At 39.5% G+C, this 22,938-nt stretch overlaps 18 non-coding genes across 18 annotated transcripts; all 18 read right to left on the reverse strand.

The window, feature by feature from the left end:
* Window positions 1–625: 625 nt before the first annotated feature.
* On the reverse strand, window positions 626–744 carry LOC140030724 (5S ribosomal RNA). The gene has a single exon (XR_011834643.1). It is a non-coding gene; the product is annotated as a 5S ribosomal RNA (ribosomal RNA).
* A 1,122-nt stretch (window positions 745–1,866) lies between these two features.
* On the reverse strand, window positions 1,867–1,985 carry LOC140030725 (5S ribosomal RNA). Its single transcript, XR_011834644.1, has one exon. It is a non-coding gene; the product is annotated as a 5S ribosomal RNA (ribosomal RNA).
* A 1,122-nt stretch (window positions 1,986–3,107) lies between these two features.
* On the reverse strand, window positions 3,108–3,226 carry LOC140030726 (5S ribosomal RNA). Its single transcript, XR_011834645.1, has one exon. It is a non-coding gene; the product is annotated as a 5S ribosomal RNA (ribosomal RNA).
* A 1,122-nt stretch (window positions 3,227–4,348) lies between these two features.
* LOC140030727 (5S ribosomal RNA) lies at window positions 4,349–4,467 on the reverse strand. Its single transcript, XR_011834646.1, has one exon. It is a non-coding gene; the product is annotated as a 5S ribosomal RNA (ribosomal RNA).
* A 1,122-nt stretch (window positions 4,468–5,589) lies between these two features.
* On the reverse strand, window positions 5,590–5,708 carry LOC140031330 (5S ribosomal RNA). The gene has a single exon (XR_011835251.1). It is a non-coding gene; the product is annotated as a 5S ribosomal RNA (ribosomal RNA).
* Window positions 5,709–6,830: 1,122 nt separating this feature from the next.
* LOC140031331 (5S ribosomal RNA) lies at window positions 6,831–6,949 on the reverse strand. Its single transcript, XR_011835252.1, has one exon. It is a non-coding gene; the product is annotated as a 5S ribosomal RNA (ribosomal RNA).
* A 1,122-nt stretch (window positions 6,950–8,071) lies between these two features.
* Window positions 8,072–8,190, reverse strand: LOC140031332 (5S ribosomal RNA). Its single transcript, XR_011835253.1, has one exon. It is a non-coding gene; the product is annotated as a 5S ribosomal RNA (ribosomal RNA).
* Window positions 8,191–9,312: 1,122 nt separating this feature from the next.
* Window positions 9,313–9,431, reverse strand: LOC140031333 (5S ribosomal RNA). The gene has a single exon (XR_011835254.1). It is a non-coding gene; the product is annotated as a 5S ribosomal RNA (ribosomal RNA).
* Window positions 9,432–10,553: 1,122 nt separating this feature from the next.
* LOC140029242 (5S ribosomal RNA) lies at window positions 10,554–10,672 on the reverse strand. Its single transcript, XR_011833146.1, has one exon. It is a non-coding gene; the product is annotated as a 5S ribosomal RNA (ribosomal RNA).
* Window positions 10,673–11,794: 1,122 nt separating this feature from the next.
* LOC140031334 (5S ribosomal RNA) lies at window positions 11,795–11,913 on the reverse strand. The gene has a single exon (XR_011835255.1). It is a non-coding gene; the product is annotated as a 5S ribosomal RNA (ribosomal RNA).
* Window positions 11,914–13,035: 1,122 nt separating this feature from the next.
* LOC140031335 (5S ribosomal RNA) lies at window positions 13,036–13,154 on the reverse strand. The gene has a single exon (XR_011835256.1). It is a non-coding gene; the product is annotated as a 5S ribosomal RNA (ribosomal RNA).
* A 1,122-nt stretch (window positions 13,155–14,276) lies between these two features.
* Window positions 14,277–14,395, reverse strand: LOC140031336 (5S ribosomal RNA). The gene has a single exon (XR_011835257.1). It is a non-coding gene; the product is annotated as a 5S ribosomal RNA (ribosomal RNA).
* A 1,122-nt stretch (window positions 14,396–15,517) lies between these two features.
* On the reverse strand, window positions 15,518–15,636 carry LOC140031337 (5S ribosomal RNA). The gene has a single exon (XR_011835258.1). It is a non-coding gene; the product is annotated as a 5S ribosomal RNA (ribosomal RNA).
* A 1,122-nt stretch (window positions 15,637–16,758) lies between these two features.
* On the reverse strand, window positions 16,759–16,877 carry LOC140031339 (5S ribosomal RNA). Its single transcript, XR_011835260.1, has one exon. It is a non-coding gene; the product is annotated as a 5S ribosomal RNA (ribosomal RNA).
* A 1,122-nt stretch (window positions 16,878–17,999) lies between these two features.
* On the reverse strand, window positions 18,000–18,118 carry LOC140031340 (5S ribosomal RNA). Its single transcript, XR_011835261.1, has one exon. It is a non-coding gene; the product is annotated as a 5S ribosomal RNA (ribosomal RNA).
* A 1,122-nt stretch (window positions 18,119–19,240) lies between these two features.
* LOC140031341 (5S ribosomal RNA) lies at window positions 19,241–19,359 on the reverse strand. Its single transcript, XR_011835262.1, has one exon. It is a non-coding gene; the product is annotated as a 5S ribosomal RNA (ribosomal RNA).
* Window positions 19,360–20,481: 1,122 nt separating this feature from the next.
* LOC140031342 (5S ribosomal RNA) lies at window positions 20,482–20,600 on the reverse strand. Its single transcript, XR_011835263.1, has one exon. It is a non-coding gene; the product is annotated as a 5S ribosomal RNA (ribosomal RNA).
* Window positions 20,601–21,722: 1,122 nt separating this feature from the next.
* LOC140031343 (5S ribosomal RNA) lies at window positions 21,723–21,841 on the reverse strand. Its single transcript, XR_011835264.1, has one exon. It is a non-coding gene; the product is annotated as a 5S ribosomal RNA (ribosomal RNA).
* Window positions 21,842–22,938: the final 1,097 nt, after the last annotated feature.

Below are 22,938 nucleotides of genomic sequence, written 5' to 3' on the forward strand. Positions count from 1 at the left end.
TCCAAATCAAATCTAAAATAAATTAAACACCGTAAAAGTGTTTTATCCCAAGCAAAATATAAAATAAATTAAAACAATACAAAAGTGAAAAATAATATAATATATTATTTGTCCAAGTATAATAATTTCAACTTCACACAAATTAAATAAATTCGTTTAGGATTAAGTAATTAATGCCTTTGAAAAAAAGAATAACTTAGTTTAGTTAGATAAAATTATTTTTATGTTTATTAAATTATTTTTAATTCGTAAACGGGTCATATCGGGTCATATCAGGTCACCACGGGTTGACCCGAAATCGACCGGTTTTCTTTTCGGGTTCATCGGGTCCAACCCGATTCTGACCCGAATTCCCGAAACCTCAACCCAAACCCATTAATTTCGTGTTAGGTTCGTGTCGTGTCGAAAATTGCCACCCCTAGTTGCGGTGATACATTTGCGCCGACAAATTTGAGCGACGATCCGGGCTTTGATCGAGCCGTACCGTTCCTGATTTGTCTCGCGCCTTCAGATCCTCCTTCACGCTTCGACAAGAAGCAAAATATTAAGCAATCGTTCCGACGGAGCTAAATTACTACAGGATAAAGAACGAATAGGAAATTTGGATTTCGAAACAAAAAAGAGAGGGGTGCAACACGAGGACTTCCCAGGGGGTCACCCATCCTAGTACTACTCTCGCCCAAGCACGCTTGACTTCGGAGTTCTGATGGGATCCGGTGCATTAGTGCTGGTATGATCGCACCCGCCATGTTCCTTTCGCGTTATTCTTTTAAACTACCCCGTCCTGCGAAGCAGTGTGGCTTTTCTAGACCGAAATTCATTTTAAGCGTCAATTCAAGCATTTTCCTCTTATCCTTTTATTTATTTACTTTATATATTTTTTTGTTATTGATTTGCACCCTGTTTTTTTCCCTCATCCCGCAACTCTAAATTATCATGAAATCAATCCTTCACGCTTGCAGTTAGGGGTGGCAATTCGGGTCCAAATCAGGTTGGCGGGTCGGGTTCGGGTCAACAGACCCGCCAGAAAATCTGTTGACCCGAACCCCGACCCGCCAACCCGTGACGGGTCAGGTATGCTGACCCGAACCCGAAAATTTCAGGTTTACGGGGCGGCGGGTCGACCCGAAATGACCCGAAACTTAATTTTAATTTATTAATTTATCACTGTAATTTCTAATAAAATCAATTTCTCACAAAACTAATTACATAATCAAGTAATAAAAATTTAAATAAATGATTCCAAATCAAATCTAAAATAAATTAAACACCGTAAAAGTGTTTTATCCCAAGCAAAATATAAAATAAATTAAAACAATACAAAAGTGAAAAATAATATAATATATTATTTGTCCAAGTATAATAATTTCAACTTCACACAAATTAAATAAATTCGTTTAGGATTAAGTAATTAATGCCTTTGAAAAAAAGAATAACTTAGTTTAGTTAGATAAAATTATTTTTATGTTTATTAAATTATTTTTAATTCGTAAACGGGTCATATCGGGTCATATCAGGTCACCACGGGTTGACCCGAAATCGACCGGTTTTCTTTTCGGGTTCATCGGGTCCAACCCGATTCTGACCCGAATTCCCGAAACCTCAACCCAAACCCATTAATTTCGTGTTAGGTTCGTGTCGTGTCGAAAATTGCCACCCCTAGTTGCGGTGATACATTTGCGCCGACAAATTTGAGCGACGATCCGGGCTTTGATCGAGCCGTACCGTTCCTGATTTGTCTCGCGCCTTCAGATCCTCCTTCACGCTTCGACAAGAAGCAAAATATTAAGCAATCGTTCCGACGGAGCTAAATTACTACAGGATAAAGAACGAATAGGAAATTTGGATTTCGAAACAAAAAAGAGAGGGGTGCAACACGAGGACTTCCCAGGGGGTCACCCATCCTAGTACTACTCTCGCCCAAGCACGCTTGACTTCGGAGTTCTGATGGGATCCGGTGCATTAGTGCTGGTATGATCGCACCCGCCATGTTCCTTTCGCGTTATTCTTTTAAACTACCCCGTCCTGCGAAGCAGTGTGGCTTTTCTAGACCGAAATTCATTTTAAGCGTCAATTCAAGCATTTTCCTCTTATCCTTTTATTTATTTACTTTATATATTTTTTTGTTATTGATTTGCACCCTGTTTTTTTCCCTCATCCCGCAACTCTAAATTATCATGAAATCAATCCTTCACGCTTGCAGTTAGGGGTGGCAATTCGGGTCCAAATCAGGTTGGCGGGTCGGGTTCGGGTCAACAGACCCGCCAGAAAATCTGTTGACCCGAACCCCGACCCGCCAACCCGTGACGGGTCAGGTATGCTGACCCGAACCCGAAAATTTCAGGTTTACGGGGCGGCGGGTCGACCCGAAATGACCCGAAACTTAATTTTAATTTATTAATTTATCACTGTAATTTCTAATAAAATCAATTTCTCACAAAACTAATTACATAATCAAGTAATAAAAATTTAAATAAATGATTCCAAATCAAATCTAAAATAAATTAAACACCGTAAAAGTGTTTTATCCCAAGCAAAATATAAAATAAATTAAAACAATACAAAAGTGAAAAATAATATAATATATTATTTGTCCAAGTATAATAATTTCAACTTCACACAAATTAAATAAATTCGTTTAGGATTAAGTAATTAATGCCTTTGAAAAAAAGAATAACTTAGTTTAGTTAGATAAAATTATTTTTATGTTTATTAAATTATTTTTAATTCGTAAACGGGTCATATCGGGTCATATCAGGTCACCACGGGTTGACCCGAAATCGACCGGTTTTCTTTTCGGGTTCATCGGGTCCAACCCGATTCTGACCCGAATTCCCGAAACCTCAACCCAAACCCATTAATTTCGTGTTAGGTTCGTGTCGTGTCGAAAATTGCCACCCCTAGTTGCGGTGATACATTTGCGCCGACAAATTTGAGCGACGATCCGGGCTTTGATCGAGCCGTACCGTTCCTGATTTGTCTCGCGCCTTCAGATCCTCCTTCACGCTTCGACAAGAAGCAAAATATTAAGCAATCGTTCCGACGGAGCTAAATTACTACAGGATAAAGAACGAATAGGAAATTTGGATTTCGAAACAAAAAAGAGAGGGGTGCAACACGAGGACTTCCCAGGGGGTCACCCATCCTAGTACTACTCTCGCCCAAGCACGCTTGACTTCGGAGTTCTGATGGGATCCGGTGCATTAGTGCTGGTATGATCGCACCCGCCATGTTCCTTTCGCGTTATTCTTTTAAACTACCCCGTCCTGCGAAGCAGTGTGGCTTTTCTAGACCGAAATTCATTTTAAGCGTCAATTCAAGCATTTTCCTCTTATCCTTTTATTTATTTACTTTATATATTTTTTTGTTATTGATTTGCACCCTGTTTTTTTCCCTCATCCCGCAACTCTAAATTATCATGAAATCAATCCTTCACGCTTGCAGTTAGGGGTGGCAATTCGGGTCCAAATCAGGTTGGCGGGTCGGGTTCGGGTCAACAGACCCGCCAGAAAATCTGTTGACCCGAACCCCGACCCGCCAACCCGTGACGGGTCAGGTATGCTGACCCGAACCCGAAAATTTCAGGTTTACGGGGCGGCGGGTCGACCCGAAATGACCCGAAACTTAATTTTAATTTATTAATTTATCACTGTAATTTCTAATAAAATCAATTTCTCACAAAACTAATTACATAATCAAGTAATAAAAATTTAAATAAATGATTCCAAATCAAATCTAAAATAAATTAAACACCGTAAAAGTGTTTTATCCCAAGCAAAATATAAAATAAATTAAAACAATACAAAAGTGAAAAATAATATAATATATTATTTGTCCAAGTATAATAATTTCAACTTCACACAAATTAAATAAATTCGTTTAGGATTAAGTAATTAATGCCTTTGAAAAAAAGAATAACTTAGTTTAGTTAGATAAAATTATTTTTATGTTTATTAAATTATTTTTAATTCGTAAACGGGTCATATCGGGTCATATCAGGTCACCACGGGTTGACCCGAAATCGACCGGTTTTCTTTTCGGGTTCATCGGGTCCAACCCGATTCTGACCCGAATTCCCGAAACCTCAACCCAAACCCATTAATTTCGTGTTAGGTTCGTGTCGTGTCGAAAATTGCCACCCCTAGTTGCGGTGATACATTTGCGCCGACAAATTTGAGCGACGATCCGGGCTTTGATCGAGCCGTACCGTTCCTGATTTGTCTCGCGCCTTCAGATCCTCCTTCACGCTTCGACAAGAAGCAAAATATTAAGCAATCGTTCCGACGGAGCTAAATTACTACAGGATAAAGAACGAATAGGAAATTTGGATTTCGAAACAAAAAAGAGAGGGGTGCAACACGAGGACTTCCCAGGGGGTCACCCATCCTAGTACTACTCTCGCCCAAGCACGCTTGACTTCGGAGTTCTGATGGGATCCGGTGCATTAGTGCTGGTATGATCGCACCCGCCATGTTCCTTTCGCGTTATTCTTTTAAACTACCCCGTCCTGCGAAGCAGTGTGGCTTTTCTAGACCGAAATTCATTTTAAGCGTCAATTCAAGCATTTTCCTCTTATCCTTTTATTTATTTACTTTATATTTTTTTTTGTTATTGATTTGCACCCTGTTTTTTTCCCTCATCCCGCAACTCTAAATTATCATGAAATCAATCCTTCACGCTTGCAGTTAGGGGTGGCAATTCGGGTCCAAATCAGGTTGGCGGGTCGGGTTCGGGTCAACAGACCCGCCAGAAAATCTGTTGACCCGAACCCCGACCCGCCAACCCGTGACGGGTCAGGTATGCTGACCCGAACCCGAAAATTTCAGGTTTACGGGGCGGCGGGTCGACCCGAAATGACCCGAAACTTAATTTTAATTTATTAATTTATCACTGTAATTTCTAATAAAATCAATTTCTCACAAAACTAATTACATAATCAAGTAATAAAAATTTAAATAAATGATTCCAAATCAAATCTAAAATAAATTAAACACCGTAAAAGTGTTTTATCCCAAGCAAAATATAAAATAAATTAAAACAATACAAAAGTGAAAAATAATATAATATATTATTTGTCCAAGTATAATAATTTCAACTTCACACAAATTAAATAAATTCGTTTAGGATTAAGTAATTAATGCCTTTGAAAAAAAGAATAACTTAGTTTAGTTAGATAAAATTATTTTTATGTTTATTAAATTATTTTTAATTCGTAAACGGGTCATATCGGGTCATATCAGGTCACCACGGGTTGACCCGAAATCGACCGGTTTTCTTTTCGGGTTCATCGGGTCCAACCCGATTCTGACCCGAATTCCCGAAACCTCAACCCAAACCCATTAATTTCGTGTTAGGTTCGTGTCGTGTCGAAAATTGCCACCCCTAGTTGCGGTGATACATTTGCGCCGACAAATTTGAGCGACGATCCGGGCTTTGATCGAGCCGTACCGTTCCTGATTTGTCTCGCGCCTTCAGATCCTCCTTCACGCTTCGACAAGAAGCAAAATATTAAGCAATCGTTCCGACGGAGCTAAATTACTACAGGATAAAGAACGAATAGGAAATTTGGATTTCGAAACAAAAAAGAGAGGGGTGCAACACGAGGACGTCCCAGGGGGTCACCCATCCTAGTACTACTCTCGCCCAAGCACGCTTAACTTCGGAGTTCTGATGGGATCCGGTGCATTAGTGCTGGTATGATCGCACCCGCCATGTTCCTTTCGCGTTATTCTTTTAAACTACCCCGTCCTGCGAAGCAGTGTGGCTTTTCTAGACCGAAATTCATTTTAAGCGTCAATTCAAGCATTTTCCTCTTATCCTTTTATTTATTTACTTTATATATTTTTTTGTTATTGATTTGCACCCTGTTTTTTTCCCTCATCCCGCAACTCTAAATTATCATGAAATCAATCCTTCACGCTTGCAGTCAGGGGTGGCAATTCGGGTCCAAATCAGGTTGGCGGGTCGGGTTCGGGTCAACAGACCCGCCAGAAAATCTGTTGACCCGAACCCCGACCCGCCAACCCGTGACGGGTCAGGTATGCTGACCCGAACCCGAAAATTTCAGGTTTACGGGGCGGCGGGTCGACCCGAAATGACCCGAAACTTAATTTTAATTTATTAATTTATCACTGTAATTTCTAATAAAATCAATTTCTCACAAAACTAATTACATAATCAAGTAATAAAAATTTAAATAAATGATTCCAAATCAAATCTAAAATAAATTAAACACCGTAAAAGTGTTTTATCCCAAGCAAAATATAAAATAAATTAAAACAATACAAAAGTGAAAAATAATATAATATATTATTTGTCCAAGTATAATAATTTCAACTTCACACAAATTAAATAAATTCGTTTAGGATTAAGTAATTAATGCCTTTGAAAAAAAGAATAACTTAGTTTAGTTAGATAAAATTATTTTTATGTTTATTAAATTATTTTTAATTCGTAAACGGGTCATATCGGGTCATATCAGGTCACCACGGGTTGACCCGAAATCGACCGGTTTTCTTTTCGGGTTCATCGGGTCCAACCCGATTCTGACCCGAATTCCCGAAACCTCAACCCAAACCCATTAATTTCGTGTTAGGTTCGTGTCGTGTCGAAAATTGCCACCCCTAGTTGCGGTGATACATTTGCGCCGACAAATTTGAGCGACGATCCGGGCTTTGATCGAGCCGTACCGTTCCTGATTTGTCTCGCGCCTTCAGATCCTCCTTCACGCTTCGACAAGAAGCAAAATATTAAGCAATCGTTCCGACGGAGCTAAATTACTACAGGATAAAGAACGAATAGGAAATTTGGATTTCGAAACAAAAAAGAGAGGGGTGCAACACGAGGACGTCCCAGGGGGTCACCCATCCTAGTACTACTCTCGCCCAAGCACGCTTAACTTCGGAGTTCTGATGGGATCCGGTGCATTAGTGCTGGTATGATCGCACCCGCCATGTTCCTTTCGCGTTATTCTTTTAAACTACCCCGTCCTGCGAAGCAGTGTGGCTTTTCTAGACCGAAATTCATTTTAAGCGTCAATTCAAGCATTTTCCTCTTATCCTTTTATTTATTTACTTTATATATTTTTTTGTTATTGATTTGCACCCTGTTTTTTTCCCTCATCCCGCAACTCTAAATTATCATGAAATCAATCCTTCACGCTTGCAGTTAGGGGTGGCAATTCGGGTCCAAATCAGGTTGGCGGGTCGGGTTCGGGTCAACAGACCCGCCAGAAAATCTGTTGACCCGAACCCCGACCCGCCAACCCGTGACGGGTCAGGTATGCTGACCCGAACCCGAAAATTTCAGGTTTACGGGGCGGCGGGTCGACCCGAAATGACCCGAAACTTAATTTTAATTTATTAATTTATCACTGTAATTTCTAATAAAATCAATTTCTCACAAAACTAATTACATAATCAAGTAATAAAAATTTAAATAAATGATTCCAAATCAAATCTAAAATAAATTAAACACCGTAAAAGTGTTTTATCCCAAGCAAAATATAAAATAAATTAAAACAATACAAAAGTGAAAAATAATATAATATATTATTTGTCCAAGTATAATAATTTCAACTTCACACAAATTAAATAAATTCGTTTAGGATTAAGTAATTAATGCCTTTGAAAAAAAGAATAACTTAGTTTAGTTAGATAAAATTATTTTTATGTTTATTAAATTATTTTTAATTCGTAAACGGGTCATATCGGGTCATATCAGGTCACCACGGGTTGACCCGAAATCGACCGGTTTTCTTTTCGGGTTCATCGGGTCCAACCCGATTCTGACCCGAATTCCCGAAACCTCAACCCAAACCCATTAATTTCGTGTTAGGTTCGTGTCGTGTCGAAAATTGCCACCCCTAGTTGCGGTGATACATTTGCGCCGACAAATTTGAGCGACGATCCGGGCTTTGATCGAGCCGTACCGTTCCTGATTTGTCTCGCGCCTTCAGATCCTCCTTCACGCTTCGACAAGAAGCAAAATATTAAGCAATCGTTCCGACGGAGCTAAATTACTACAGGATAAAGAACGAATAGGAAATTTGGATTTCGAAACAAAAAAGAGAGGGGTGCAACACGAGGACGTCCCAGGGGGTCACCCATCCTAGTACTACTCTCGCCCAAGCACGCTTAACTTCGGAGTTCTGATGGGATCCGGTGCATTAGTGCTGGTATGATCGCACCCGCCATGTTCCTTTCGCGTTATTCTTTTAAACTACCCCGTCCTGCGAAGCAGTGTGGCTTTTCTAGACCGAAATTCATTTTAAGCGTCAATTCAAGCATTTTCCTCTTATCCTTTTATTTATTTACTTTATATATTTTTTTGTTATTGATTTGCACCCTGTTTTTTTCCCTCATCCCGCAACTCTAAATTATCATGAAATCAATCCTTCACGCTTGCAGTCAGGGGTGGCAATTCGGGTCCAAATCAGGTTGGCGGGTCGGGTTCGGGTCAACAGACCCGCCAGAAAATCTGTTGACCCGAACCCCGACCCGCCAACCCGTGACGGGTCAGGTATGCTGACCCGAACCCGAAAATTTCAGGTTTACGGGGCGGCGGGTCGACCCGAAATGACCCGAAACTTAATTTTAATTTATTAATTTATCACTGTAATTTCTAATAAAATCAATTTCTCACAAAACTAATTACATAATCAAGTAATAAAAATTTAAATAAATGATTCCAAATCAAATCTAAAATAAATTAAACACCGTAAAAGTGTTTTATCCCAAGCAAAATATAAAATAAATTAAAACAATACAAAAGTGAAAAATAATATAATATATTATTTGTCCAAGTATAATAATTTCAACTTCACACAAATTAAATAAATTCGTTTAGGATTAAGTAATTAATGCCTTTGAAAAAAAGAATAACTTAGTTTAGTTAGATAAAATTATTTTTATGTTTATTAAATTATTTTTAATTCGTAAACGGGTCATATCGGGTCATATCAGGTCACCACGGGTTGACCCGAAATCGACCGGTTTTCTTTTCGGGTTCATCGGGTCCAACCCGATTCTGACCCGAATTCCCGAAACCTCAACCCAAACCCATTAATTTCGTGTTAGGTTCGTGTCGTGTCGAAAATTGCCACCCCTAGTTGCGGTGATACATTTGCGCCGACAAATTTGAGCGACGATCCGGGCTTTGATCGAGCCGTACCGTTCCTGATTTGTCTCGCGCCTTCAGATCCTCCTTCACGCTTCGACAAGAAGCAAAATATTAAGCAATCGTTCCGACGGAGCTAAATTACTACAGGATAAAGAACGAATAGGAAATTTGGATTTCGAAACAAAAAAGAGAGGGGTGCAACACGAGGACGTCCCAGGGGGTCACCCATCCTAGTACTACTCTCGCCCAAGCACGCTTAACTTCGGAGTTCTGATGGGATCCGGTGCATTAGTGCTGGTATGATCGCACCCGCCATGTTCCTTTCGCGTTATTCTTTTAAACTACCCCGTCCTGCGAAGCAGTGTGGGTTTTCTAGACCGAAATTCATTTTAAGCGTCAATTCAAGCATTTTCCTCTTATCCTTTTATTTATTTACTTTATATATTTTTTTGTTATTGATTTGCACCCTGTTTTTTTCCCTCATCCCGCAACTCTAAATTATCATGAAATCAATCCTTCACGCTTGCAGTCAGGGGTGGCAATTCGGGTCCAAATCAGGTTGGCGGGTCGGGTTCGGGTCAACAGACCCGCCAGAAAATCTGTTGACCCGAACCCCGACCCGCCAACCCGTGACGGGTCAGGTATGCTGACCCGAACCCGAAAATTTCAGGTTTACGGGGCGGCGGGTCGACCCGAAATGACCCGAAACTTAATTTTAATTTATTAATTTATCACTGTAATTTCTAATAAAATCAATTTCTCACAAAACTAATTACATAATCAAGTAATAAAAATTTAAATAAATGATTCCAAATCAAATCTAAAATAAATTAAACACCGTAAAAGTGTTTTATCCCAAGCAAAATATAAAATAAATTAAAACAATACAAAAGTGAAAAATAATATAATATATTATTTGTCCAAGTATAATAATTTCAACTTCACACAAATTAAATAAATTCGTTTAGGATTAAGTAATTAATGCCTTTGAAAAAAAGAATAACTTAGTTTAGTTAGATAAAATTATTTTTATGTTTATTAAATTATTTTTAATTCGTAAACGGGTCATATCGGGTCATATCAGGTCACCACGGGTTGACCCGAAATCGACCGGTTTTCTTTTCGGGTTCATCGGGTCCAACCCGATTCTGACCCGAATTCCCGAAACCTCAACCCAAACCCATTAATTTCGTGTTAGGTTCGTGTCGTGTCGAAAATTGCCACCCCTAGTTGCGGTGATACATTTGCGCCGACAAATTTGAGCGACGATCCGGGCTTTGATCGAGCCGTACCGTTCCTGATTTGTCTCGCGCCTTCAGATCCTCCTTCACGCTTCGACAAGAAGCAAAATATTAAGCAATCGTTCCGACGGAGCTAAATTACTACAGGATAAAGAACGAATAGGAAATTTGGATTTCGAAACAAAAAAGAGAGGGGTGCAACACGAGGACTTCCCAGGGGGTCACCCATCCTAGTACTACTCTCGCCCAAGCACGCTTAACTTCGGAGTTCTGATGGGATCCGGTGCATTAGTGCTGGTATGATCGCACCCGCCATGTTCCTTTCGCGTTATTCTTTTAAACTACCCCGTCCTGCGAAGCAGTGTGGCTTTTCTAGACCGAAATTCATTTTAAGCGTCAATTCAAGCATTTTCCTCTTATCCTTTTATTTATTTACTTTATATTTTTTTTTGTTATTGATTTGCACCCTGTTTTTTTCCCTCATCCCGCAACTCTAAATTATCATGAAATCAATCCTTCACGCTTGCAGTCAGGGGTGGCAATTCGGGTCCAAATCAGGTTGGCGGGTCGGGTTCGGGTCAACAGACCCGCCAGAAAATCTGTTGACCCGAACCCCGACCCGCCAACCCGTGACGGGTCAGGTATGCTGACCCGAACCCGAAAATTTCAGGTTTACGGGGCGGCGGGTCGACCCGAAATGACCCGAAACTTAATTTTAATTTATTAATTTATCACTGTAATTTCTAATAAAATCAATTTCTCACAAAACTAATTACATAATCAAGTAATAAAAATTTAAATAAATGATTCCAAATCAAATCTAAAATAAATTAAACACCGTAAAAGTGTTTTATCCCAAGCAAAATATAAAATAAATTAAAACAATACAAAAGTGAAAAATAATATAATATATTATTTGTCCAAGTATAATAATTTCAACTTCACACAAATTAAATAAATTCGTTTAGGATTAAGTAATTAATGCCTTTGAAAAAAAGAATAACTTAGTTTAGTTAGATAAAATTATTTTTATGTTTATTAAATTATTTTTAATTCGTAAACGGGTCATATCGGGTCATATCAGGTCACCACGGGTTGACCCGAAATCGACCGGTTTTCTTTTCGGGTTCATCGGGTCCAACCCGATTCTGACCCGAATTCCCGAAACCTCAACCCAAACCCATTAATTTCGTGTTAGGTTCGTGTCGTGTCGAAAATTGCCACCCCTAGTTGCGGTGATACATTTGCGCCGACAAATTTGAGCGACGATCCGGGCTTTGATCGAGCCGTACCGTTCCTGATTTGTCTCGCGCCTTCAGATCCTCCTTCACGCTTCGACAAGAAGCAAAATATTAAGCAATCGTTCCGACGGAGCTAAATTACTACAGGATAAAGAACGAATAGGAAATTTGGATTTCGAAACAAAAAAGAGAGGGGTGCAACACGAGGACGTCCCAGGGGGTCACCCATCCTAGTACTACTCTCGCCCAAGCACGCTTAACTTCGGAGTTCTGATGGGATCCGGTGCATTAGTGCTGGTATGATCGCACCCGCCATGTTCCTTTCGCGTTATTCTTTTAAACTACCCCGTCCTGCGAAGCAGTGTGGCTTTTCTAGACCGAAATTCATTTTAAGCGTCAATTCAAGCATTTTCCTCTTATCCTTTTATTTATTTACTTTATATATTTTTTTGTTATTGATTTGCACCCTGTTTTTTTCCCTCATCCCGCAACTCTAAATTATCATGAAATCAATCCTTCACGCTTGCAGTCAGGGGTGGCAATTCGGGTCCAAATCAGGTTGGCGGGTCGGGTTCGGGTCAACAGACCCGCCAGAAAATCTGTTGACCCGAACCCCGACCCGCCAACCCGTGACGGGTCAGGTATGCTGACCCGAACCCGAAAATTTCAGGTTTACGGGGCGGCGGGTCGACCCGAAATGACCCGAAACTTAATTTTAATTTATTAATTTATCACTGTAATTTCTAATAAAATCAATTTCTCACAAAACTAATTACATAATCAAGTAATAAAAATTTAAATAAATGATTCCAAATCAAATCTAAAATAAATTAAACACCGTAAAAGTGTTTTATCCCAAGCAAAATATAAAATAAATTAAAACAATACAAAAGTGAAAAATAATATAATATATTATTTGTCCAAGTATAATAATTTCAACTTCACACAAATTAAATAAATTCGTTTAGGATTAAGTAATTAATGCCTTTGAAAAAAAGAATAACTTAGTTTAGTTAGATAAAATTATTTTTATGTTTATTAAATTATTTTTAATTCGTAAACGGGTCATATCGGGTCATATCAGGTCACCACGGGTTGACCCGAAATCGACCGGTTTTCTTTTCGGGTTCATCGGGTCCAACCCGATTCTGACCCGAATTCCCGAAACCTCAACCCAAACCCATTAATTTCGTGTTAGGTTCGTGTCGTGTCGAAAATTGCCACCCCTAGTTGCGGTGATACATTTGCGCCGACAAATTTGAGCGACGATCCGGGCTTTGATCGAGCCGTACCGTTCCTGATTTGTCTCGCGCCTTCAGATCCTCCTTCACGCTTCGACAAGAAGCAAAATATTAAGCAATCGTTCCGACGGAGCTAAATTACTACAGGATAAAGAACGAATAGGAAATTTGGATTTCGAAACAAAAAAGAGAGGGGTGCAACACGAGGACGTCCCAGGGGGTCACCCATCCTAGTACTACTCTCGCCCAAGCACGCTTAACTTCGGAGTTCTGATGGGATCCGGTGCATTAGTGCTGGTATGATCGCACCCGCCATGTTCCTTTCGCGTTATTCTTTTAAACTACCCCGTCCTGCGAAGCAGTGTGGCTTTTCTAGACCGAAATTCATTTTAAGCGTCAATTCAAGCATTTTCCTCTTATCCTTTTATTTATTTACTTTATATATTTTTTTGTTATTGATTTGCACCCTGTTTTTTTCCCTCATCCCGCAACTCTAAATTATCATGAAATCAATCCTTCACGCTTGCAGTCAGGGGTGGCAATTCGGGTCCAAATCAGGTTGGCGGGTCGGGTTCGGGTCAACAGACCCGCCAGAAAATCTGTTGACCCGAACCCCGACCCGCCAACCCGTGACGGGTCAGGTATGCTGACCCGAACCCGAAAATTTCAGGTTTACGGGGCGGCGGGTCGACCCGAAATGACCCGAAACTTAATTTTAATTTATTAATTTATCACTGTAATTTCTAATAAAATCAATTTCTCACAAAACTAATTACATAATCAAGTAATAAAAATTTAAATAAATGATTCCAAATCAAATCTAAAATAAATTAAACACCGTAAAAGTGTTTTATCCCAAGCAAAATATAAAATAAATTAAAACAATACAAAAGTGAAAAATAATATAATATATTATTTGTCCAAGTATAATAATTTCAACTTCACACAAATTAAATAAATTCGTTTAGGATTAAGTAATTAATGCCTTTGAAAAAAAGAATAACTTAGTTTAGTTAGATAAAATTATTTTTATGTTTATTAAATTATTTTTAATTCGTAAACGGGTCATATCGGGTCATATCAGGTCACCACGGGTTGACCCGAAATCGACCGGTTTTCTTTTCGGGTTCATCGGGTCCAACCCGATTCTGACCCGAATTCCCGAAACCTCAACCCAAACCCATTAATTTCGTGTTAGGTTCGTGTCGTGTCGAAAATTGCCACCCCTAGTTGCGGTGATACATTTGCGCCGACAAATTTGAGCGACGATCCGGGCTTTGATCGAGCCGTACCGTTCCTGATTTGTCTCGCGCCTTCAGATCCTCCTTCACGCTTCGACAAGAAGCAAAATATTAAGCAATCGTTCCGACGGAGCTAAATTACTACAGGATAAAGAACGAATAGGAAATTTGGATTTCGAAACAAAAAAGAGAGGGGTGCAACACGAGGACGTCCCAGGGGGTCACCCATCCTAGTACTACTCTCGCCCAAGCACGCTTAACTTCGGAGTTCTGATGGGATCCGGTGCATTAGTGCTGGTATGATCGCACCCGCCATGTTCCTTTCGCGTTATTCTTTTAAACTACCCCGTCCTGCGAAGCAGTGTGGCTTTTCTAGACCGAAATTCATTTTAAGCGTCAATTCAAGCATTTTCCTCTTATCCTTTTATTTATTTACTTTATATTTTTTTTTGTTATTGATTTGCACCCTGTTTTTTTCCCTCATCCCGCAACTCTAAATTATCATGAAATCAATCCTTCACGCTTGCAGTCAGGGGTGGCAATTCGGGTCCAAATCAGGTTGGCGGGTCGGGTTCGGGTCAACAGACCCGCCAGAAAATCTGTTGACCCGAACCCCGACCCGCCAACCCGTGACGGGTCAGGTATGCTGACCCGAACCCGAAAATTTCAGGTTTACGGGGCGGCGGGTCGACCCGAAATGACCCGAAACTTAATTTTAATTTATTAATTTATCACTGTAATTTCTAATAAAATCAATTTCTCACAAAACTAATTACATAATCAAGTAATAAAAATTTAAATAAATGATTCCAAATCAAATCTAAAATAAATTAAACACCGTAAAAGTGTTTTATCCCAAGCAAAATATAAAATAAATTAAAACAATACAAAAGTGAAAAATAATATAATATATTATTTGTCCAAGTATAATAATTTCAACTTCACACAAATTAAATAAATTCGTTTAGGATTAAGTAATTAATGCCTTTGAAAAAAAGAATAACTTAGTTTAGTTAGATAAAATTATTTTTATGTTTATTAAATTATTTTTAATTCGTAAACGGGTCATATCGGGTCATATCAGGTCACCACGGGTTGACCCGAAATCGACCGGTTTTCTTTTCGGGTTCATCGGGTCCAACCCGATTCTGACCCGAATTCCCGAAACCTCAACCCAAACCCATTAATTTCGTGTTAGGTTCGTGTCGTGTCGAAAATTGCCACCCCTAGTTGCGGTGATACATTTGCGCCGACAAATTTGAGCGACGATCCGGGCTTTGATCGAGCCGTACCGTTCCTGATTTGTCTCGCGCCTTCAGATCCTCCTTCACGCTTCGACAAGAAGCAAAATATTAAGCAATCGTTCCGACGGAGCTAAATTACTACAGGATAAAGAACGAATAGGAAATTTGGATTTCGAAACAAAAAAGAGAGGGGTGCAACACGAGGACGTCCCAGGGGGTCACCCATCCTAGTACTACTCTCGCCCAAGCACGCTTAACTTCGGAGTTCTGATGGGATCCGGTGCATTAGTGCTGGTATGATCGCACCCGCCATGTTCCTTTCGCGTTATTCTTTTAAACTACCCCGTCCTGCGAAGCAGTGTGGCTTTTCTAGACCGAAATTCATTTTAAGCGTCAATTCAAGCATTTTCCTCTTATCCTTTTATTTATTTACTTTATATATTTTTTTGTTATTGATTTGCACCCTGTTTTTTTCCCTCATCCCGCAACTCTAAATTATCATGAAATCAATCCTTCACGCTTGCAGTCAGGGGTGGCAATTCGGGTCCAAATCAGGTTGGCGGGTCGGGTTCGGGTCAACAGACCCGCCAGAAAATCTGTTGACCCGAACCCCGACCCGCCAACCCGTGACGGGTCAGGTATGCTGACCCGAACCCGAAAATTTCAGGTTTACGGGGCGGCGGGTCGACCCGAAATGACCCGAAACTTAATTTTAATTTATTAATTTATCACTGTAATTTCTAATAAAATCAATTTCTCACAAAACTAATTACATAATCAAGTAATAAAAATTTAAATAAATGATTCCAAATCAAATCTAAAATAAATTAAACACCGTAAAAGTGTTTTATCCCAAGCAAAATATAAAATAAATTAAAACAATACAAAAGTGAAAAATAATATAATATATTATTTGTCCAAGTATAATAATTTCAACTTCACACAAATTAAATAAATTCGTTTAGGATTAAGTAATTAATGCCTTTGAAAAAAAGAATAACTTAGTTTAGTTAGATAAAATTATTTTTATGTTTATTAAATTATTTTTAATTCGTAAACGGGTCATATCGGGTCATATCAGGTCACCACGGGTTGACCCGAAATCGACCGGTTTTCTTTTCGGGTTCATCGGGTCCAACCCGATTCTGACCCGAATTCCCGAAACCTCAACCCAAACCCATTAATTTCGTGTTAGGTTCGTGTCGTGTCGAAAATTGCCACCCCTAGTTGCGGTGATACATTTGCGCCGACAAATTTGAGCGACGATCCGGGCTTTGATCGAGCCGTACCGTTCCTGATTTGTCTCGCGCCTTCAGATCCTCCTTCACGCTTCGACAAGAAGCAAAATATTAAGCAATCGTTCCGACGGAGCTAAATTACTACAGGATAAAGAACGAATAGGAAATTTGGATTTCGAAACAAAAAAGAGAGGGGTGCAACACGAGGACGTCCCAGGGGGTCACCCATCCTAGTACTACTCTCGCCCAAGCACGCTTAACTTCGGAGTTCTGATGGGATCCGGTGCATTAGTGCTGGTATGATCGCACCCGCCATGTTCCTTTCGCGTTATTCTTTTAAACTACCCCGTCCTGCGAAGCAGTGTGGCTTTTCTAGACCGAAATTCATTTTAAGCGTCAATTCAAGCATTTTCCTCTTATCCTTTTATTTATTTACTTTATATATTTTTTTGTTATTGATTTGCACCCTGTTTTTTTCCCTCATCCCGCAACTCTAAATTATCATGAAATCAATCCTTCACGCTTGCAGTCAGGGGTGGCAATTCGGGTCCAAATCAGGTTGGCGGGTCGGGTTCGGGTCAACAGACCCGCCAGAAAATCTGTTGACCCGAACCCCGACCCGCCAACCCGTGACGGGTCAGGTATGCTGACCCGAACCCGAAAATTTCAGGTTTACGGGGCGGCGGGTCGACCCGAAATGACCCGAAACTTAATTTTAATTTATTAATTTATCACTGTAATTTCTAATAAAATCAATTTCTCACAAAACTAATTACATAATCAAGTAATAAAAATTTAAATAAATGATTCCAAATCAAATCTAAAATAAATTAAACACCGTAAAAGTGTTTTATCCCAAGCAAAATATAAAATAAATTAAAACAATACAAAAGTGAAAAATAATATAATATATTATTTGTCCAAGTATAATAATTTCAACTTCACACAAATTAAATAAATTCGTTTAGGATTAAGTAATTAATGCCTTTGAAAAAAAGAATAACTTAGTTTAGTTAGATAAAATTATTTTTATGTTTATTAAATTATTTTTAATTCGTAAACGGGTCATATCGGGTCATATCAGGTCACCACGGGTTGACCCGAAATCGACCGGTTTTCTTTTCGGGTTCATCGGGTCCAACCCGATTCTGACCCGAATTCCCGAAACCTCAACCCAAACCCATTAATTTCGTGTTAGGTTCGTGTCGTGTCGAAAATTGCCACCCCTAGTTGCGGTGATACATTTGCGCCGACAAATTTGAGCGACGATCCGGGCTTTGATCGAGCCGTACCGTTCCTGATTTGTCTCGCGCCTTCAGATCCTCCTTCACGCTTCGACAAGAAGCAAAATATTAAGCAATCGTTCCGACGGAGCTAAATTACTACAGGATAAAGAACGAATAGGAAATTTGGATTTCGAAACAAAAAAGAGAGGGGTGCAACACGAGGACGTCCCAGGGGGTCACCCATCCTAGTACTACTCTCGCCCAAGCACGCTTAACTTCGGAGTTCTGATGGGATCCGGTGCATTAGTGCTGGTATGATCGCACCCGCCATGTTCCTTTCGCGTTATTCTTTTAAACTACCCCGTCCTGCGAAGCAGTGTGGCTTTTCTAGACCGAAATTCATTTTAAGCGTCAATTCAAGCATTTTCCTCTTATCCTTTTATTTATTTACTTTATATTTTTTTTTGTTATTGATTTGCACCCTGTTTTTTTCCCTCATCCCGCAACTCTAAATTATCATGAAATCAATCCTTCACGCTTGCAGTCAGGGGTGGCAATTCGGGTCCAAATCAGGTTGGCGGGTCGGGTTCGGGTCAACAGACCCGCCAGAAAATCTGTTGACCCGAACCCCGACCCGCCAACCCGTGACGGGTCAGGTATGCTGACCCGAACCCGAAAATTTCAGGTTTACGGGGCGGCGGGTCGACCCGAAATGACCCGAAACTTAATTTTAATTTATTAATTTATCACTGTAATTTCTAATAAAATCAATTTCTCACAAAACTAATTACATAATCAAGTAATAAAAATTTAAATAAATGATTCCAAATCAAATCTAAAATAAATTAAACACCGTAAAAGTGTTTTATCCCAAGCAAAATATAAAATAAATTAAAACAATACAAAAGTGAAAAATAATATAATATATTATTTGTCCAAGTATAATAATTTCAACTTCACACAAATTAAATAAATTCGTTTAGGATTAAGTAATTAATGCCTTTGAAAAAAAGAATAACTTAGTTTAGTTAGATAAAATTATTTTTATGTTTATTAAATTATTTTTAATTCGTAAACGGGTCATATCGGGTCATATCAGGTCACCACGGGTTGACCCGAAATCGACCGGTTTTCTTTTCGGGTTCATCGGGTCCAACCCGATTCTGACCCGAATTCCCGAAACCTCAACCCAAACCCATTAATTTCGTGTTAGGTTCGTGTCGTGTCGAAAATTGCCACCCCTAGTTGCGGTGATACATTTGCGCCGACAAATTTGAGCGACGATCCGGGCTTTGATCGAGCCGTACCGTTCCTGATTTGTCTCGCGCCTTCAGATCCTCCTTCACGCTTCGACAAGAAGCAAAATATTAAGCAATCGTTCCGACGGAGCTAAATTACTACAGGATAAAGAACGAATAGGAAATTTGGATTTCGAAACAAAAAAGAGAGGGGTGCAACACGAGGACGTCCCAGGGGGTCACCCATCCTAGTACTACTCTCGCCCAAGCACGCTTAACTTCGGAGTTCTGATGGGATCCGGTGCATTAGTGCTGGTATGATCGCACCCGCCATGTTCCTTTCGCGTTATTCTTTTAAACTACCCCGTCCTGCGAAGCAGTGTGGCTTTTCTAGACCGAAATTCATTTTAAGCGTCAATTCAAGCATTTTCCTCTTATCCTTTTATTTATTTACTTTATATTTTTTTTTGTTATTGATTTGCACCCTGTTTTTTTCCCTCATCCCGCAACTCTAAATTATCATGAAATCAATCCTTCACGCTTGCAGTCAGGGGTGGCAATTCGGGTCCAAATCAGGTTGGCGGGTCGGGTTCGGGTCAACAGACCCGCCAGAAAATCTGTTGACCCGAACCCCGACCCGCCAACCCGTGACGGGTCAGGTATGCTGACCCGAACCCGAAAATTTCAGGTTTACGGGGCGGCGGGTCGACCCGAAATGACCCGAAACTTAATTTTAATTTATTAATTTATCACTGTAATTTCTAATAAAATCAATTTCTCACAAAACTAATTACATAATCAAGTAATAAAAATTTAAATAAATGATTCCAAATCAAATCTAAAATAAATTAAACACCGTAAAAGTGTTTTATCCCAAGCAAAATATAAAATAAATTAAAACAATACAAAAGTGAAAAATAATATAATATATTATTTGTCCAAGTATAATAATTTCAACTTCACACAAATTAAATAAATTCGTTTAGGATTAAGTAATTAATGCCTTTGAAAAAAAGAATAACTTAGTTTAGTTAGATAAAATTATTTTTATGTTTATTAAATTATTTTTAATTCGTAAACGGGTCATATCGGGTCATATCAGGTCACCACGGGTTGACCCGAAATCGACCGGTTTTCTTTTCGGGTTCATCGGGTCCAACCCGATTCTGACCCGAATTCCCGAAACCTCAACCCAAACCCATTAATTTCGTGTTAGGTTCGTGTCGTGTCGAAAATTGCCACCCCTAGTTGCGGTGATACATTTGCGCCGACAAATTTGAGCGACGATCCGGGCTTTGATCGAGCCGTACCGTTCCTGATTTGTCTCGCGCCTTCAGATCCTCCTTCACGCTTCGACAAGAAGCAAAATATTAAGCAATCGTTCCGACGGAGCTAAATTACTACAGGATAAAGAACGAATAGGAAATTTGGATTTCGAAACAAAAAAGAGAGGGGTGCAACACGAGGACGTCCCAGGGGGTCACCCATCCTAGTACTACTCTCGCCCAAGCACGCTTAACTTCGGAGTTCTGATGGGATCCGGTGCATTAGTGCTGGTATGATCGCACCCGCCATGTTCCTTTCGCGTTATTCTTTTAAACTACCCCGTCCTGCGAAGCAGTGTGGCTTTTCTAGACCGAAATTCATTTTAAGCGTCAATTCAAGCATTTTCCTCTTATCCTTTTATTTATTTACTTTATATATTTTTTTGTTATTGATTTGCACCCTGTTTTTTTCCCTCATCCCGCAACTCTAAATTATCATGAAATCAATCCTTCACGCTTGCAGTCAGGGGTGGCAATTCGGGTCCAAATCAGGTTGGCGGGTCGGGTTCGGGTCAACAGACCCGCCAGAAAATCTGTTGACCCGAACCCCGACCCGCCAACCCGTGACGGGTCAGGTATGCTGACCCGAACCCGAAAATTTCAGGTTTACGGGGCGGCGGGTCGACCCGAAATGACCCGAAACTTAATTTTAATTTATTAATTTATCACTGTAATTTCTAATAAAATCAATTTCTCACAAAACTAATTACATAATCAAGTAATAAAAATTTAAATAAATGATTCCAAATCAAATCTAAAATAAATTAAACACCGTAAAAGTGTTTTATCCCAAGCAAAATATAAAATAAATTAAAACAATACAAAAGTGAAAAATAATATAATATATTATTTGTCCAAGTATAATAATTTCAACTTCACACAAATTAAATAAATTCGTTTAGGATTAAGTAATTAATGCCTTTGAAAAAAAGAATAACTTAGTTTAGTTAGATAAAATTATTTTTATGTTTATTAAATTATTTTTAATTCGTAAACGGGTCATATCGGGTCATATCAGGTCACCACGGGTTGACCCGAAATCGACCGGTTTTCTTTTCGGGTTCATCGGGTCCAACCCGATTCTGACCCGAATTCCCGAAACCTCAACCCAAACCCATTAATTTCGTGTTAGGTTCGTGTCGTGTCGAAAATTGCCACCCCTAGTTGCGGTGATACATTTGCGCCGACAAATTTGAGCGACGATCCGGGCTTTGATCGAGCCGTACCGTTCCTGATTTGTCTCGCGCCTTCAGATCCTCCTTCACGCTTCGACAAGAAGCAAAATATTAAGCAATCGTTCCGACGGAGCTAAATTACTACAGGATAAAGAACGAATAGGAAATTTGGATTTCGAAACAAAAAAGAGAGGGGTGCAACACGAGGACGTCCCAGGGGGTCACCCATCCTAGTACTACTCTCGCCCAAGCACGCTTAACTTCGGAGTTCTGATGGGATCCGGTGCATTAGTGCTGGTATGATCGCACCCGCCATGTTCCTTTCGCGTTATTCTTTTAAACTACCCCGTCCTGCGAAGCAGTGTGGCTTTTCTAGACCGAAATTCATTTTAAGCGTCAATTCAAGCATTTTCCTCTTATCCTTTTATTTATTTACTTTATATTTTTTTTTGTTATTGATTTGCACCCTGTTTTTTTCCCTCATCCCGCAACTCTAAATTATCATGAAATCAATCCTTCACGCTTGCAGTCAGGGGTGGCAATTCGGGTCCAAATCAGGTTGGCGGGTCGGGTTCGGGTCAACAGACCCGCCAGAAAATCTGTTGACCCGAACCCCGACCCGCCAACCCGTGACGGGTCAGGTATGCTGACCCGAACCCGAAAATTTCAGGTTTACGGGGCGGCGGGTCGACCCGAAATGACCCGAAACTTAATTTTAATTTATTAATTTATCACTGTAATTTCTAATAAAATCAATTTCTCACAAAACTAATTACATAATCAAGTAATAAAAATTTAAATAAATGATTCCAAATCAAATCTAAAATAAATTAAACACCGTAAAAGTGTTTTATCCCAAGCAAAATATAAAATAAATTAAAACAATACAAAAGTGAAAAATAATATAATATATTATTTGTCCAAGTATAATAATTTCAACTTCACACAAATTAAATAAATTCGTTTAGGATTAAGTAATTAATGCCTTTGAAAAAAAGAATAACTTAGTTTAGTTAGATAAAATTATTTTTATGTTTATTAAATTATTTTTAATTCGTAAACGGGTCATATCGGGTCATATCAGGTCACCACGGGTTGACCCGAAATCGACCGGTTTTCTTTTCGGGTTCATCGGGTCCAACCCGATTCTGACCCGAATTCCCGAAACCTCAACCCAAACCCATTAATTTCGTGTTAGGTTCGTGTCGTGTCGAAAATTGCCACCCCTAGTTGCGGTGATACATTTGCGCCGACAAATTTGAGCGACGATCCGGGCTTTGATCGAGCCGTACCGTTCCTGATTTGTCTCGCGCCTTCAGATCCTCCTTCACGCTTCGACAAGAAGCAAAATATTAAGCAATCGTTCCGACGGAGCTAAATTACTACAGGATAAAGAACGAATAGGAAA

The sequence above is a fragment of the Coffea arabica genome, chromosome 11e (assembly GCF_036785885.1).
Source record: "Coffea arabica cultivar ET-39 chromosome 11e, Coffea Arabica ET-39 HiFi, whole genome shotgun sequence".
NCBI lineage: Eukaryota > Viridiplantae > Streptophyta > Magnoliopsida > Gentianales > Rubiaceae > Coffea > Coffea arabica.